The sequence below is a fragment of the Panthera uncia genome, chromosome B4, assembly GCF_023721935.1.
Source record: "Panthera uncia isolate 11264 chromosome B4, Puncia_PCG_1.0, whole genome shotgun sequence".
Lineage (NCBI taxonomy): Eukaryota > Metazoa > Chordata > Mammalia > Carnivora > Felidae > Panthera > Panthera uncia.
The window spans coordinates 110,810,662-110,829,367 of NC_064809.1; the positions used below are offsets into that span (position 1 = coordinate 110,810,662).

Below are 18,706 nucleotides of genomic sequence, written 5' to 3' on the forward strand. Positions count from 1 at the left end.
CAAAATATGAGATTATAGATAAATAGAAACAAAATATTTTGACATATATATATATACACATACAAATAGCAATATTCAAAATGTTAATAAAGACCATTTTTGAAATTGGCTGATAATAGCAAAATGGAAATGGTAAAAATAAAATATACTGTACACGAGATGTCATAACTCACTTGATTATAAAAAAACACATTCTTCATTAAAAATAAGTCATGTGCATTATCTGTCCAGTGATGTGCAATGTCATTTAAGACATTCCACCATTCTGTGCTTGAGCACTCTTCTGTAATCTGATGAGGTGTCCGGGGAAGAGACAATGATAGCCAAGGCATTAAAATGTAATCAAGATATGCAAATTCATATCTAAATGTGATTTGCTGAGAAAAAGAAATTAATCTAGGCATGGTCAAATAAACAATGTGTAATATGGATAATTAATCACCAAATTAGCAGCTGCAGTCCCTTGAGGAAATTATGCAAATTGAAAAGGCCCCCATCCACTGACACAATTAGACCACTTAATGGCAAATTCTCAACAAAATAACCCTGGGGAACATCACAAAACAAACAGCCCAATCAACCTTAGTGTCCCAAACTCCATTGCAATATTTAATATTATTTAATCTTGTTTCTTCTCAGTTTGAACTTATCCAGAAAGATTTAATCATATCTTGCGAGAAAATATTCTAAGATGCCACACTATGGTTCCATTAAGTGGTCCCCTCAAAGTCTAGTTTTCCCCTATCAGTCAAATATGTTGTTACTGAAATCTGAAATTGTGCAAACGATAACACTTCATAAATGAGGAAAGCCAATTACATATCTCCTGTCAGTAATAACAAAATCAAGGGAATGTTGATGCACCATGAAAACGTGTGTCCTCTGTGGGCCTGATGGCACCTGGATATTATATTAGCAGCAAAGAAAGGATCTCTACACTTCCCTGGTAATAAACGTCATCTCCGGGAAGAGTATTTTACCTCCAGGAAAGTTAGAGTGTCCTACGTCTGCCCTTGAAGTGTATAGAAAGTAACCCTACCTTTTGGCTCCCTCTGCTCCACCTGCACAAAGGTAGGTGACAAAGTTAATCCTATAGAACCCTTTGAGATTAACCCGAACAGAACCCATGAGATTCTGCTGCTAAATCCTTTCAAAAAAATTGACTCCGCCACTAGAGAGATGCCAAAACTTCCTGGATAAAAAATTACAGATCCTCTTTTCCCCACCCAAAGAAAAGGGTTTATTAGATATCTCATTATTATAATTTTATAATTATAATTGCTGAAAAGACCAGTCACAGAGAAGAAACTGTATTAGTACTGATTGTCGATGGTTTAGTTGTACCTATCATTTATAGACACCAAAAGGCTTCACAGCTCCAAGAACTGTGTTAATGCCCTCCCTGGTCAAACTTCCTCAGTTTATTTGAGAATCACCCTATGTAAGTTAACTCCCCAACGTCATACCTGAGTGACAAGTGTTCCAGCATTCTGACAGTGCCTACTTCCATCTTGGTATTAAATCTTGTCTATGAATCAACAGTGTCTCTGACTCCTTTTATACGAATTTCTTCTCTGAGAAACCATTATTATTCATTTCCTAATTTTTCACCTTTAGAATTTTGGAGTCAATCCGGATCAAACATTGATTCGTCAAGTGAACCTGATGACTGAGTTCTTCCTTCCACAACCCAGAAATTCTACACAGAGAGGTAGCATTGTCTATTTTGACCCCATACCTTTACATCAATAATGAACTTTTCCATAATGAACTAGGATTCTTCAGTGGTTCAAAGCACTCTAGCTTTAATAACTAGATCACAGTGAGCACTGGCTCCATTGCCCATGTGTAATCTCCTTCTAGCCCTTTAGATCTCATCTTCATACCTGATTTCTCCAGTTTTTTAATTTCCTTTGTTACTAAAGAGCTTTGGCTAAGACTATTACAGTCCTGGTTTCATCCTTTACCGCATCTATAAGCTTGAACCAACATTGTTTGAAACACACTAGGTTAGATAACTTCTAATCATAGTTCTACTACTAAAATACTTAAACTCTGGATCCTGATTTTATGGTTGATAAAATTAGGATAATAGTATCTGTTCCATCTTTCCTTAGAGCTGCAGTAAGTATAGCATGAGCTGAGGTATGTACGTATGAACGTACGTATGTACGAATATTCCTTGTAACTTACATAGTATACCAAAGAAATGTACTGTGATTTCCGGACATGGTCTCAATTACCACATCCCATATGATAATATACGGCTGCAAGAAATACCTGGCTATACAGAGCTGCATTAGTTGGATATTTCCTTTAAATTTTTTTAAACTTCATGCCCTTGAATTTTTTGTACACTAAGATATAAAATCCCAGGGTTTTGTGACATTTCTTTGATCTGGGAGAAGAAAATAACATACGAAATCCTACCTAAGGAAGGAGTCAGAAACATCAAAGCAGATAAGTACAGTGTGAGAAAAAAATGTCCATCCCCCCAAACATGTTGACTGGAAATTTGTATTGTCGCAAAGTACTGGTATCAACCACATTCTTTCAGAACAAAATCTAAAGGCAGGGCTATGAATCAAGAAAAAATAAGCTGAGCAGAAAAACTGGAAGACTGAATTAGAGATTTGATCATTTCTACTCTCCAACTAATTTTAAATATTGCTTTGCATCAGGCTTCAACACAGAAATACACACGCCAACACATGCAGACATACACATATCCTATACACCCATCCAGATGCCAAAGAAATCTTGATAATAAAGTATATAAACTGATTTTCTTGATGAGAGATTATAAAATAAATAAGAAGCAGACAGCTTACTTAGTACCCCACCTGACACATTCTACAGGAATAAATTGTGATGGAGAGAACCTCATTCTCCATGTTAATTGGGTCAAGGCCACATGTCCTTGATTCCAAGAGAAGTTAGAAAAACGTTAAGCTAGAGAATATTTGTTATTTTAGTCACAGGATGACAAACATAAATTTAATTTTTTCATTAACTTAATAAAGCTACCATTAAAAAAATAGTATCATGTAAAGAGACCAAACTGGAAGGTAATACTACAGTCAAACTATCAAAGAATAGAAAAATAAAGATCTAGGAAACCATGTAAGTAATTGGCAGCAAAATCTTAGTTTTTGCTCCTTTTGCATCATGCTTCCTAATTGTTCTTCCTTTCTTCATTTCTTCTGGGGTTTCTACCCATTCTCTCTGACATGTAGCTTTTTGAGGAAATGATGATGACGATGATGATGATGATGATGATGATGATGATATGTTTGATTTGAGAGAAAGATAAGGAAGAAATATTCAAGCACACCTAGTGTTTGCCTTAGTTTTGGGTAAGCACAAAGCTCATGAAGGAAGTCTTTACATATAGAAATATACTTGTTTCCTATAATTTGAATCAGAAGATAGTATAGCAGCACCATACTTTGGGGGGTAAACAATAGAATAAGTCCACATAACATGATTTTTTGCTTGTGTATTCCCAAAAGGTACTTTTATAAAAAAAAGAATATTTGGTAAAGAGTCTTGTCTACACCTCAAAAATCAGTACATGACGCCAGAGTCTATTATGAACTTTCAGCCTGCTTAATTAATTGCTTGGATCACTTTGTAGTTAATTAATATAGACTCTATTGTGAAAATGCCTGAGAATCCCTAAGGAAATAGCCTGTGCAGATAGGTCATCAGTATGAAGGGCAAAAATCAATAGGAGTTGTGTAGAACTGAGACATAAAAACAGGCTTTTCTTTATTTAGGCAAAGAACATAGGATCACTCCCCAAATAAAAACTGCCTCACATGGTCCAAAAATAAAAGTGTCTGGTTTTCTAGCTTTGGTACAATTGATTTTCATAAACTACCTACATACCTTTTACTTTTTGAAGTTCAAATATCATATTGGAAATATTTAGGGCTCACCAAATATCCCAAGTACTTGTCTATATTCCCCAACACCCCCACCAGACCCTCTAGGAATGAGGGTTTGGTTAACCACCCCAGGTAAAGAATGCACCAGGCTCAGCCTGCTGGTGCTTCCTGAAGCCAAAGAGAATATAGAATGAGAAGTAGAAGAAGATAATTACAATTACAAGCTACAACCATGTAACCAGTTACAGAAACAAGAACTGAAATTGTCAAGAATATTTCCTATTTATTTTGTTATGAATATGTTTGGGGGGGGGGGGGCATGGGTATGGGTGGGTGTGTGTGTGTGTGTGTGTGTGTGGCAGAAGTATATAATTTTAAGCAAGTATCTATTTTCTTTCCCCTCTTATTCCCTTATCATCTAACATAAGATGTATTGATTTTATATCATAGAGTTTAAGTATTGTTAACCTTATATCATATTTAAATTACAGGATACCAAGGAGAAGAGTAAACCTCACTCATAGATTTTACGTCCTCTTCTGGGGAAGAGGTTATGTGTCTTTGGTTGTAAGCAGGATTGTTGTATCATATTTGGTAGAATAATGATCTTGTTATTACCCTTATTTGAAAGTTAAATATGGGTTAAAGAGATGTGTATAAGTGCCTTGTTGACCAGGGGTAGACATGCTAATTTTATGTGTCAACTGCACTAGGTCATGAGGTGCCCAAACATGTGGGTGTTTCTGTGAGTGTGTTTTTGGATGATATTAACATTCAAATTCGTAAGTTACACCAAGTAAAATAGATTGTTCTCTCTAATGTGAGTGGGCCTCATCCAATCAGTTGAAGGCCTAAACAGAAGGAAAAGGCTGATCCTCCCCAGAGTAAGGGAAAGAATTCTTCCTGCCTGATTGTCTTTAAACTGGGACATTATAGTTTATTTGTTTGTTTGTTTGTTTGTTTGTTTTTCCTGTACTTGGACTAGAATGAAACCATTAACTCCCCTGGTCTCCAGCTTGCTAATTCAGCCTGCAGATCCCAGGACTTGCCTGTTTCCATAATCAAGAGAGCCAATTCCTCATAATAAATTGATAGATAGATAGACAGACAGACATATAGATAAATCAATCTGTATTCTATTAATTCTTTCTCTCTAGACAACCCTGACTACAGATTTTGATACCAAGAGTGAGGTACATCCTCTATCCTTCCCTTCTTTCCTCTGTTCCAGTGAACATGGAAGCCATGGCTTCCACATGGCATAACTCAAAATGGAAGACATCTGATCTGCAGCAGACTTCCCCTGAATAAGAAACCTTTATATTGGCACATCACCCAGAGAGCTACCACAAAGTTTCCTAACACAATATTTTGAGATCTAGGCTTCATTCTGACTATGTCTAGGGCCTTGAGATTAAAACTAAAACAGGCTAAAATGTGTAATCCTAAATATTAGGCCATATCTTGATAAATACAAATGAAACTACAATGAAATTGATAAACCAATATTCCTATAACTGCTCTCATGCATGCAGAACCACCAGGCTCTTTATGATCCCCACATGTTTTCTAGGACATCCCCCAAGGAATGCTACAAGTGTGTTTACAACTCAAGCCAATCTATGAGCTCCAGTGTACGTGTGGTGCCCATCACATTCTACTTCTGCTCTGTATCTTGCTTTTGAAGAGTGATGCCTAACAAATCATTTAAAGAGACTATTCGTTGCTGCTACCTTGATAACATTTGCAACAAGAAGGCTGCCTCTGAATGTTGTCAAAACTGCAATGTGGGTTTTCAGGATAGGGAGATAAGAACTGACTTCTCCTATTTGTTTGCTATTTTTTGTCTTCTGGGTCCCCAAACAGAATGTGCTATATACACAGATTTCCAAAGCCTCTCATCAAAATAGCTTCTCCAACACTAAGTGATCAAAAACAATAATAAAGTTTTACGGAACAAAAGCTATGCTACGGCCCTCCATTTATGTCCCTCTCTATTCCAACAAAATTGCTTTTATTTTCTTGAATCAGAAAATAAAAGCCCACATAGAGTTCAATGAATGCACACATATATTGATGGATGGTATAGGCCAATATAAGGAAGAAAATTCTCTTTTACAATATTAAAAAGTAAAAGCTATTTTTTTCACTCACATGACTTGCAGAAGACATGACTCTTTTTCTTAATTACTCCACATTTTACCTAATACCTCTTTATCCCTGAGTATCATTCTGATGAGGTACTTCTCACCTTTTCTATGAGCATTCTAGGACATATGAGGAGATGCACACTGTTGCCTGGTCATCTGGATAGACTAAGCTACCTAAGCACTAAAATAAGAGCAAATTACAAAAAAATAAAAAATAAAACAGTGATAGTTAATGCCCTCAAACATCAGAAAACAGCACAACTTTAATTATGCCCCTCAGTTGTGATTTATAATGTTTTAGGTCAGAGTAATTCCAAAGGAAAAATAAAAACTGCAACAGAGGGAACTGATTCTATATGCAACCTGCAATAAATTTTCCCATGAAATAGTTGTAATGATGACATTTGTGTCTAATTATTATTTAAAACATAATGTCACCCAGCACTCAGGAACAGAGTGCTGAAAGTGAAAGTGAATTATGTGAAAGTGAATCCCTTCAGAAAAATGTTTTAATTAAGATAAAATTGCTCTTTTTTCCCCAAATTTCTAAATGATGCCATTTTACACTAATGATACATATATAGATCTATTTTCTAAAACATACATTTATATAAAAAACAGTATGTTAATCCTCATTATTGCCATGAATATGAAACTTATACTTGGAATACTGATGTTTTCTTTTATGTACTACTCTCCAGTTAATACACAGCGTGCTAGAGAGGATAGCGGTACGGAAATCAGCATTTCTCAAATGGCGTTCTTCTCAAAGGACTTACCAGATGACTTAATGCACAATGAGCATTTTTTCTTGGTTTTCTCTCATTTGCTATCAAAAAGCATCAAGCAGCAGCACCTGCACAAAGAGATTAGGAATGACAGAATTTCTAGGAGCTCATGTTAACAGGAATGCACACAGCGACAAGACAACACAATTTATTTTTAGTGTGGTTGCTTAATTAGTTATCATTTTTTAGATGACCGCCCCATGCTACCATATTGTCATCCTTCCAGCTCCCATCTTTTGCTTTTCAGGGAAAGTGTGGGGCTTGAGACCTGATGCCTGCATTTGGTTTTGATTATGCGCTAATGTTGGAATCTGATATTCTAGGGAAGTCTTGTTATTCTGATTGCTTACTTCACGTCCAAGATACTACAGGTCGGCAGCTGTTTTACTGAAGTAAATCTTTAGTATGCAGATTTTTTAAGAATTTCTATACATGCTTCTGTGAAATTTCTTTCACTTTTAGAAACTGTAAGCTTTCAGAGTAGGCTTTCAGATTTTTTTTTTCACATTCTCTTAAAAAGATACCTAGAATTTCTTTTCACTTGACTTTGCTTGCTCTTTTTTTTCCTCCATGTACTCACCAAGACAGGGCAATCTAGAGTATATTTCTATTTATACACTAAACTGATGACCTTGATTTTTATTCTGAACTGTACTGAAAGGAATAATTATCTCCACTGGGAAAACTAGCTACTGCTTTGGGACAAGCCATTCCCTGGTTTCACTTAAAATAGTAGCAGTATGATTTGCTTCAGATGTGTTACAACATCCATGGCAGCAGAGTTCAATATCTTTGAAAATTAAGGGGCAGTGGTTTAAACATGGTATAGAAAAGTTGAAGAAAGGAGATTTGATACATAAGTTACCTTTTCTCAATGCACTTTAAGAGAAAGTGACACAAAGTGATTTGGTTTTGTTCCCTTTACCAAATGAAAACAGGGCGGCCAGGCGTAGTCAGTTGAATGGCTTAATGAAAGAACTGAGAGAGTAAAAAAGCTAACTTACTCTTTACTCAATTAAGAGGTATCTATATCAAAGCCTGCCCAAAGTCATATGGATAGACTTAATGTATGCATTAAGCTTTCAAATACCACTAGCCCCCAGCACAGCACTGAAAGATTTATGAATTTAAAGAGGAGAATTCAGGATGTGGAAATTAATTCTGAGAGAATATCAGAAGTTGAATTATATAAATATAAATATATATATATATGCACATACATAATGCATACATATATGTGTATATATATGCATATATAGACACGTATGTGTTTGAGAGTAAAGTAAAATCTGTGCCTCTCCAATTGTAATTGCTTAAATCTTGCTCCATTTTATCTTTTTTTCTAGACCTTTCCTTTATAGCTTACTTTAATCAATATTTATACTGAATATTTTATTTAGAAGTTTTATGTTTATAGAAAAGCACACTTGATTATGAAAACATTGATTTTATGTCTTGCTCCCTAATCTATGACTAGGCAGATGAATGGTAAAGTTAACTCACTCTCCCAAATGGTTATAAAATTTGTATTTCAGGCAGCGTTCCAAGAGGTCATGGCTTGTTTGAAGACTTAACATATTTTCATGCAGATATATTGCAGAAACCACCCCCTAAATCAGAGACTAACAAAATGTATGTTGGAATAATTTACCATGCAGATGGAGTGAGATAAAGAGAGCTCCAATAGTATATCAGTGGGACGGTCAGTGCTGGGGAAGATATTATAGAAGGGAAGACCCTCAGGAGGAACAATGCACGAATGAGTGGTCAGAAGCCTTGATGAACAGCAAGATAAGCCAAAACCCTAGATCAAGGTCAACCTAAACTTCTAATATTAGAAAAATAAAATGAGGCAAACGTGAGACAGTGCATGCATAAAGTTACAATCCACTTAGATATTATAGGAAGTTTTGTGCCTGGTTTGGAAATAGTATGCTTCTTCCTTAATGTGATTAATACAGAGCAATTGTAATTATAAAGGCTATGCTTCTGATAGTTTTGTTCTATACTGATACAGATGATACTTTATAGGAAAATGTGATTTAGGGTCTTATGAAGCCATGCAAGTTCCATCTCTGGGAGAGCCCGTTATACATTTTGAGAGAACTTTGGTTGGCTAAAGATCCAGGCTTCCCTTTATTCTTGAGGGAACTCTAGCCTCTCTCAAGTTTTCCTAAATGGTTCTGGGAATTCCCTCTGGGTTTATTCCCATTGTAGCACATGTCACAATAAATTAAAATTGCCCATTTCTGGACCACCTCCCATTATACTTAAGCTCTTTGACGGAGAGGTGTCTTAGCCAAGTTCTTTTTTATTCAAACCCTACATCCAATTGATGACAAGGTTCTATCCTCTCTACTACTAAATATACATCTCTGTCCCAACTCCCTCTCACCAATTTCGATACTACAATCTTACCACAGGGTCTCATCATCTTTTGTCTGGATTCATATACAATAGTCACCAAAGTGGTCTTCCTGATTCTGCTCTTATCCCACTACAGTCTACCCTACTGAGTGTAGCCAGGGGGATGTTTCTGAAACTTATATTCAAATCATTGTCCTTAATGACAATGTCCTTCAAATAACTTCCAGTGGAAAGGATGATAAAAGCCAACCCGTTTACCCACTTATTCCTTTCTATTTTCCCTTAGGTCGTACACTTTAGGGAGAATATCTTCCATTCTATTTCTTGAACATTCTACATTTATCCCTGACCAGGGTCTTTGCCTTTGGATGCCTTTCTGCTTGGATGCTCTGCTCCCAGGTCTCTGCATGGCTACCTGCTTCTAGTCACTTGGGTCTCAACTCAAATTTCACCCTCCCAGCAAGATCTTCCATGACTCTTTAGACAAAGGTGTCCACCTTGCCCCAGTCGCTCAATCTCATATTTCCCTACTTTGTCTGTTTCATAGCACATTTTAGTATCAGAAACTTTCACATCCACAGGTACCGGGGTGGCTCAGTTCATTAAGCGTCTGACTTCGGCTCAGGTCACGATCTCACGGTTCATGGGTTCGAGACCCATGTCAGGCTCTGCGCTGACAGCTCAGAGCCTGGAGCCTGCTTCAGAATTTGGGTCTGCCTCTCTCTCTCTGCTCCTCCCCCACTTGTGTGTGCTCTCTCTGTCTCTCAAAAATAAATCAACATTTAAAAAAATTTTTAAAAGAAACTATCATAGCAGTTAATGTATTTATTGTCTATCCCACTTGAAGATAAACTCGAGAACAGAGACTTTATCCCATTCATTACTATATTCTCAGTTCTTAGACCTGTGCCTGATAAACAGTCAGTGATTAATAAGTATTTTCAGTGAGTGGTAGGGAGTTTGTCTTCTAAACCACTCTTCCTCCACTGTCTAGCATCACACCATATGCATTTTAGATACATAAGAAATATTCATTGATTGAATTAGTGTTTTCTCTGAGAAAAATCTGCTTGACAATTATGGTGGTGCTAAGGGTTGAATCATGCCCCCCAAAAGGATATGTTGAATTCCTAAAACCTGGTACCTGTGAATGTGATCTTACTTGGAAACAATGTCTTTGCTGATGTAATCAAGTTCATATGAGGTCATTCTCTATTAAGTTGGCCCCTAACCCTTGTGTCCTTATAAAAACAGAAGAGATACAGAGACAGACATGAACAAAAGGAACAATACCTTGTGAATACCATGTGAAAATAGAGGCAGAGATTGGAGTGGTGTATGTGCAAGCCAAGGATTGCTGGTAACACCAGTAGCTAAGAAAAAGGCATGGAACAGACTCTTCCTCAGAGATCTCCAGAAGGAACCGATCTTGCCACCACCTTGAATTTTCACTCCTGGCCTCCAGAAGAATGAGAGAATAGACTTCTGTTGTTTTAAGCCATGCAGTCTGTGATACTTTGTTAGGGAAGCCATAGGAAATTAATATGCATGGCAAAAAGAAAAAGGAAAGGTTGAGAAGATGAGTAAGAATTAAAATGTGAGGTGCAAATTTACTATCATTCCATTATGAAATGTAAGAAAATGTTCCAGTTTTCATTATTTACTAGACATGTAACTACAGGTGTACATTTTAACCTCCCTGAGCCTGTTTTCTCGTTTATAAAATGTGGTTTATAATGCCCTCCTATAGTGTTATGATACTAATAGAGTTAACATATGCAATTCCCTCAAAACAGTGTCTAGTATATAGTGAATATTCAAAAAATATTAGCCCTTATTCTTCCTCAGGGGCTGGAAACTGTAACAGTGCGTAAAGACTGGTGCTATAGCCGTGAGCTACATAAATTCTGCTCATCACTCAGCAATTTATTCCTCCAGCAAAGATTACTTCAGTCCCAAGTATTGTACTGTTCTCTCTGTTCCAATGCCAGGTTGAGCTCTTCAGCAGCATTCCCTCAGAATCATTTCTTTGAAGATTAAGGAATCTGGAGTCAGATTTCAGCCTAATAGAAGGTTCAACACAATGAGTTATTTCTTTCTAAACGTAGACAGAAATACTCATGAGGGGGGCGCCTGGGTGGCTCAGTAGGTTGAGCCTCTGACTTCAGCTCAGGTCATGATCTCACAGTTTGTGGGTTTGAGCCCTGCGTCGGGCTCTGTGCCGACAGCTCAGAGCCTGGAGCCTGCTTCGGATTCTGTGTCTCCTTCTCTCTTTGTTCCTCGCCTGCTCACGCTCTGTCTCTCTCCAAGATAAGTAAAGATTTAAAAAAATTAAAAAAAAAAAGAAAGAAAGAAATACTCATGAGGTAACGACTTGCCTGAGTTTGTAGGATTGCTCCCCAGGAGGATGTAGATGAGATTCATATACAGATCTGGTAAAGCAGATGCATTGCCACGTGTGGTGGATACTGTGGCACACTGCCCAGAGCCCCTTTCAGAACCGAGGGCACGATTCCTCATTGGCTGCCAGTGCATCTGGTTATCAGTCCATTCTGGAACTTGCTCTTGTCTTAAGAGCTAACTCACCTAAAGCCATGCCCTCCTCCTGGGGCAGTGTAGATCCGAAATTGGCTGTTGTCGGGGTAGTAAGATGCATTCTCTTCTCCCCAAGTCAGGACAATTCTGAAGGATCAGAATTGAGCTCCCCATGGGATCAGCCAAGAACTTTCCTGAGTCAGATTAAGGTGACCTTTTCCCTCTGCCCAATCCTATTTCCATCTCTTCCTCCAGAGATGTTGAACTCAAGAGCACTCGCTGTAGGCTTCTTATACTCAAATCATTATCTCAGTCTTCTTCAGGAAGAACCCAACTTATAACACCATCTGAAGCAAACCAATCAACCTCATAGAAATTAATTAGCTCACATGGACTTTTAGAGCCTAAATACTTTCCAGAAAGAAATTTGAAACATTGGTCTAAATATGAATAAGATGAGCTCATTTGACATGGGGTGGGGGAGGGAATAAAAGGGAAAAACAGTTGCCCATAATTTATTCACATAAAAACAAAATGTGAATGCATCCTCCTTTCATTGTGTCATTCAACAGTTGAGGCTAAAGGTAAAATTTGCAAGTCAAAAATTATTGCTTTTTATGTTGATAGACACATAAAAATGGATGAATGGAAAGAAAGCAGAAGATGTCATAACCCTTGCTAATACTACCTTTACATTTCTATGGCACATTGATGCTTATAAAGCCTTTCATATGCCTGCTTTCATTTGAATTTTGTTCTAGTGCTGACAGAGGTGAAGAATAAGTGTCATTATTCCCTTTTCAGAAATGAGAAAGCTGAACTTCTGAGTTGTTGTTTTTTTTCCCCCCTTAAAGTCCAGTGGAAGAACTAAGAATCCATGCTGATTTTCTAAGCAAAAACCTGTTGGTCCTTGGTTCTCCCTGCATAAAACAACTCGAACTGTAGAGACAACATATACATTCACAAAATAATTAGCGAACAATGAAAAGGTTTCAATCACGTGGAGAGATACCTGTTAAATGGATTCATTCGCACTGAAGAGGTGTGAGGGGAATATTGGAAGGGGACTAATGAAGAAATTACCTACAAAGACTTTGTTGTTGCTCTTGCTATATCCAGGTGCTAAAGCTAACATTTACTTTCAGATATTTGTACTATGTGTTTTACATGTATTACATAAATTTTTCCAAGGATCAACCCAATGAAGTAGGCACTAACTAGCATACACGAAATCGGCTCTGTAATTAAAGTCAAGGATTGTGGAAAACTTGCCTTCAAATTCTGCTGCCATGCTTGTGTGATGCTGGGCAGTACTCAATATCTCTAAGCATCAGCTTATCCCTTCAGCAAAAGAATGAGAGGGTGTCTAATGCTGTCTACTTCATAATGTTGTTGCGAACATTGAGAGAGATTAAGTATGAAAAGTGCATAGTACATAATAAAACCTCAATACATTATAGTTGTGTCCATTTCACAGATGAAAGAATGTAGGCACAGAAAATTTGATAACTTCTCCTAGATCATACAGCTTGCTAGTGGCAGGGGATTTTCCAGACCATCAGATCTCCTTAGCCTCATACTCTTTGTGTGTGAGACATTATTTACCACTAGGCTATTTCCTGACATCTTTAAATGAAGCATTTTTTTTTTTTAATTTTTTTTCAACGTTTTTTATTTATTTTTGGGACAGAGAGAGACAGAGCATGAACGGGGGAGGGTCAGAGAGAGAGGGAGACACAGAACCGGAAACAGGCTCCAGGCTCTGAGCCATCAGCCCAGAGCCTGACGCGGGGCTCGAACTCACGGACCGCGAGATCGTGACCTGGCTGAAGTCGGACGCTTAACCGACTGCGCCACCCAGGCGCCCCTAAATGAAGCATTTTTAAGGCACATAGGCGGTGGTCCTTTTGGCCACATTACAATTGGTATTTGGCTCAGTGAGAACAAGTGGATGGACCCTTTGGTGTGACTTTCCCTTCCATCTCCACAAAGAGCCCACATTCTACAGGGCCTCTCTACCCAGTGATGGTCCAGGACTCTCGCTGTCAGCCACTGCCCTAAGCTACTGGTGTCGCAGGTGCATGCAGTGACAGGGGAGGTCTGGGAGTGAGGAAGGGAAACAGTCCTTTGAGGACTGATAGATGGCTTCTAACTCAGAAAATACAGAATTCCAGTTTGTGAAGGATGATTTGTTCAGGAGATATTTCATATCCAATATATTCACTTTCCAAGCACTCTGGCTTCTCAGAATGGAAACGTGGTGCTCGAAGGAAACACTTTTTTAATCCTCCAAAAACACCACTACTAAACCAATCTTAATTAACACATTTTCTATTAACTAGAATGATCTGAAATTCCAAATCCATCATGCAAGACACGAATAGAATTGGACTGCACACTAAAAATGTGCATACTTCACTGTTGTACATCTGCCTGGATCACCTTTAAAACAATTAAATGGTGAATGTGTGACTAAATTACCACACCGTGTTCTCTGTTTAATTTCAAGGTTGAAGTGTCTTTCCATCACGAATATGGGTAAAACCCTAGAATGCTGGGGGACAGAACAGGAATTAATGGCTCTTTCTGTTGTTTTGATTTCCACATATTTGATGGCTTTGTGTAATTTGAATAATTGTAAGCTTCCAGCATGCTGATAAGGTTCACCTACATTATTCATTTGCATGAAGTGCTGATCAATTAAAGCTTCTCTCTTAAAAAAAAAATCATCCCATCCTGCAGCAACAAAGCTTAGGTTACTCCTAGCTGTCTCTACTCTCTTTTACTAGGGAATTTCATCAGGAAAACTTATCAATCTTTTTCTTGCCTTATTTTTATCCTAACCTAGTCTGTGTTCTTACCCTTGACCTATTCTTCTTCACTTAACTTTTACAGTCTGATTACTACATTTTTAACACTTATTTCAGGAAGGCATGTGATAAACATGACCATTATTGGAAGGAGATTGTTAATTCCATGGTTACTGATTTACTGGCAGCACAAAAGTGCATACGTCCAAATCCATCTGTGATGAAATACAGAACTATTTCTTAAAATGGAGAAACTGCTTTTCTTCCTTTGTCTTATAAGAAAAATATGATAGTTAATTTTATATGTCAGCTTGGCTGGTCCACGGTACCCTGATATGTAGTCAAATGCTAATCTGGATGTTTCTATAAGGATGTTTTGGATGAGATTAACATTTAAACCAGTGGACCTTAAAAAAATTTTTTTTAAGTTTCTTTATTTATTTTGAGAGAGAGAGAGAGCAAAAGCAGAGAGGAAACAGTGAGAGAGAGAAAGAGAATCCCATGTAGGGTCTCAAATTCATGAACTGTGAGATCATGACCTGGGCTGAAATTAAGAGTCAGTTGCTTAACTGACTGAGCCACCCAGGAGCCCCTAAACCAGTGGACTTCCAGTAAAGTACACTGCGGTTCCTAATGTGGGCCCATGGGACAATCAGTTGAAGATCTGAATGGAGCAAATGACTGACTTCCCCAGAGCAAAAGGGAATTTTGCGGCAGATGACTTTTGGACTTGAACTGCAGCACTGACTACTCTGTAGGTCTCCAGCCTCACAGACCAGCCTACAGATTTCAGACTTGTGAGCTTCCATAATAGCCTGAGCCAATTCCTTAAAAAAGATCTCTTTTGATAGACAGATGATTGATAGATAGATAGATAGATAGATAGACAGATGTTCTGTTTCTCTGGAAAAGCCTAATACAAAAGCTAATCAACAGAAAATGACTATATCTATTTTACAATTGTTAAAAAGACCCAGGTAGCTTATATGTCTAGAATGCCTCCCCAAAGAAGGTTGGGGAGGCACGCTAAATTTCATGGAAAAGTTTGTGGTCAAATAAGTTTGAGAAACATGGAATTAAAATTAACTGTATTTTCTTTATAGTAGGAAGCTAGAGTCAAAAAGGAGCAAGATGAGCTAGGAAAACTGGTAGACACAAAAAGGCAAATGAGTGCCCATCAAGTAAGGGGAGAGACAGTTTTTTCTCCCCAGAACCTGGATGGGGAGACTAGATCAGGGTCCTGCCTTTGGAACCACCTCCGGTGGCTTCCACTGCATTTAGGATATGCTTCATACTCCTTGCTGCAATCTATAAGAGCCAGCAGACTCTTCCTCTTGCCTACCTCTCTAATCTCTTCTGCTACTACTATCCTCTTTATGAGCTTTATTTCTATCCCCCCAGGGCTTCAAGTTCAACCCCATCCCAGAGTCATTTGTATACTTCTCCCTTATATACATACGTTGAAATGAGACCATCTGACTGTTGGCTCCTTCTCATTATTCAAGTCACCCTCTCTCAGGGAGATCATCCCTATCCATTGTCAGAGAGAGTAAGAACCTTCTTGTCTCTCTCCCTCTAACACTTCACGGTTTTATCTTCTCCATAAAATAAATAAGCATCATATTTATGTGTTCATTTCTTAATACCTGTCATTTGGATACTTAAAAGCCACTTAAAATTTTATTTGGTGGTCTGAAACCATTTATGAATTGATTCATCAATCAAACATTTTACTAACACCATGTCAATAAGGGACATTATCATTCATAAAGTAGTCACATTTGGTAGGTGAAGAGAGAGGGGAGCTTGTTGGGACCACTAAAGACAAGATATCCAAAGTCCATGAGCAAAATTCAGTTAGGAACTAGTGTTGGAAGGGGCACCTGGGTGGCTCAGTTGGTTAAGCATCAGACTCTTGATTTTGGCTCAGGTCATGACCTTACGGTTGTGAGATCAAGCCCCATCAGGCTCTGCACTGAAAGAAAAGAAAGAAAAAGAAATGAAGGTTGGAGGAGAAGCTCAGGAGCAAAACTCAGAAGAAAAGGACAAGGGGAGATACCAAAGAGAGAAGGTAAGCCAGCCTGCACCACTATGAAAGCAATGCTGGGGGCGCCTAGGTGACTCAGTCGGTCAAGCATCTGACTCTTGGTTTTGGCTCAGGTGATGATCTCAAGGCTCTGGAGTCTGAGCCCCACACTGGGCTCCATGCTGACTGTGTGGAGCCTGCTTGAGATTCTCTATCTCTCACCTGTCTCTCTGCCCCTCCCCTGCTCAAATGTTCTGTCTCTCTCTCTCTCTCTCTCTCTCTCTCTCTCTCAAAAGAAATAAACTTAACCTGAAAGCAATGCTGAACAAGCCAATACAGTAAAATGATGGTTTGAGATCATGGAAATAGGTCCTGGACAATGGGGCACAAGAGAGTCAATGTAAAGAGGCATCAGTCTTGAGAAGAAGAGAAAATTGATGAAAGCACTATATCAAAAGTTCAGTATATACAGTACCACTGGCAAGATGATTTTAAGTAGCATACAGATGGATTTCTTAAGAAATTATTAGTTGAGTAGTAGCTAAGGTGTGCTAGCGTGTTTTAATCAATATATCAAAATTATGAGTTAGAACCATGCTAAATTTAAAATATATATATATATCAATTCAACCAAAAAAGTTGCAGGTATAATTTTATAGTTTATATGCAGCCATGTACAAAAATATTCATGAAGGAGGCAAATATAATGAGTTTAGAATATAAGGTTAAAGAAAATGGAACACTATTTTCCCTTCCATATCATATTCTTGAAAAATGTTCATATCTCAATATGTAACAAATTCAAAGCCTGGATCCCAAGCCACGTTGCTTTCTTCCTGTAACCTACCATTCAAATTCTAGCACTTTCCTATCTCTATTGACTTCAGCTTTGTACAAAGAGGCTTAGACTTAGAAGTATACATATAATGGCTCTGTCACTTATTAGATGCGTAACTTACAGAAAGATACTTTGTTACTCTGGTTCACAGTCCCTTACCTGTGAGCCTGACTTCAGTCTACTCTCTCCTAGCTTCCTTCCTTGGCTGGTCACAACTATTCCATTTCTTCTACTTTCCATCCCTCCTCCCTAGTCATTCTCAAACGCCAGTGTCTATCAGAATAAGTGCAGCTTCCTGGGACCATGCCCAGAAATTGTGATTCCTACAGGTCTGGATAAGGTCTGATAATCTGCATTCTAGCAAACACCCTCGTGTTTCTGAAGCAGAGGCAATATATTAAGAAATACTTCTCGGTTCACAGTCTCAGCATGAAAACTACAAAAAGAGGTACCAGGTTGTCAAGTCATTATTATGAAGTCACCTCTGAACCAGCAGCCCCTCCCTTCCCACTGGCTCTGATTTCTAACTCTATTCCTGCCTGTGAATTGTATCACTTTTCTTTTTCTTTTTGTGCTGGGTTAGTCCAGCCACACATCTTGGCTTCTCAAGCTCGTCTATCACACCATCCATCCTGCTCCTGTCTTTGCCATCCTTCCAGATCAATAGACCCACAAGAGAAAGAAAGGTCATTACTACTGAAAAAGAGACATAATGAGCTACACAGTCCACATCTGACCTTGGATGGAGAAATAGCAGACATCTCTGAACTCAAGAGCTCCAGTCTACAGGCTTCTCTGATCCCAGAGTCTGGAGCAAATCTGGCTAACCCCAGATAATTGTTCAGCTGCCCCTTGCAGCTGCTCTCAAAGCCTGTGTGTAGATAATCAGTGATGTACTGCTCAAAAAGCTAATAAGGTTAATATCTACTTTTAGAGAAAATATAAGAAGAGGGAAGAAGAGTCATAATTAGGAGATGGGGGTAGTGGGTTCTTTTCTTTCCCCATGACATAAGCTAAAACTAATTAGGGAATCCTTGGCATATGCAGGCTGAGGTGCTGGGTTCTGAACAGTTGTTATAACACATCCCATTGAGAGGACAGAGATAGCCTTCTGGTCCACCTCCCCTTTGTTGAGGCATGTTCTCCTCCCCCAAATCCTCCCAGAAGATCTAGACACAAGCTCTTTTTATGCACATGTATCCTGCTGAGGGCTGCGCAATCACAGAACAGCCCAGAAAAACAACACCCAGCACACAATATGCACATTGTTTTGATTGAGACATTGCTGTTGGAAATGCATTT

At 38.3% G+C, this 18,706-nt stretch overlaps 1 long non-coding RNA gene across 1 annotated transcript in view; it reads right to left on the reverse strand.

Annotated features, from left to right (window-relative positions):
* Positions 1-18,706, reverse strand: part of LOC125919408 (uncharacterized) — a 99,932-nt gene that overhangs the window by 59,139 nt on the left and 22,087 nt on the right. The window contains exon 2 of the long non-coding RNA XR_007456766.1: positions 6,820-6,896. This is a non-coding gene — a long non-coding RNA (uncharacterized LOC125919408). The remainder of the gene's footprint in view (positions 1-6,819; positions 6,897-18,706) is intronic.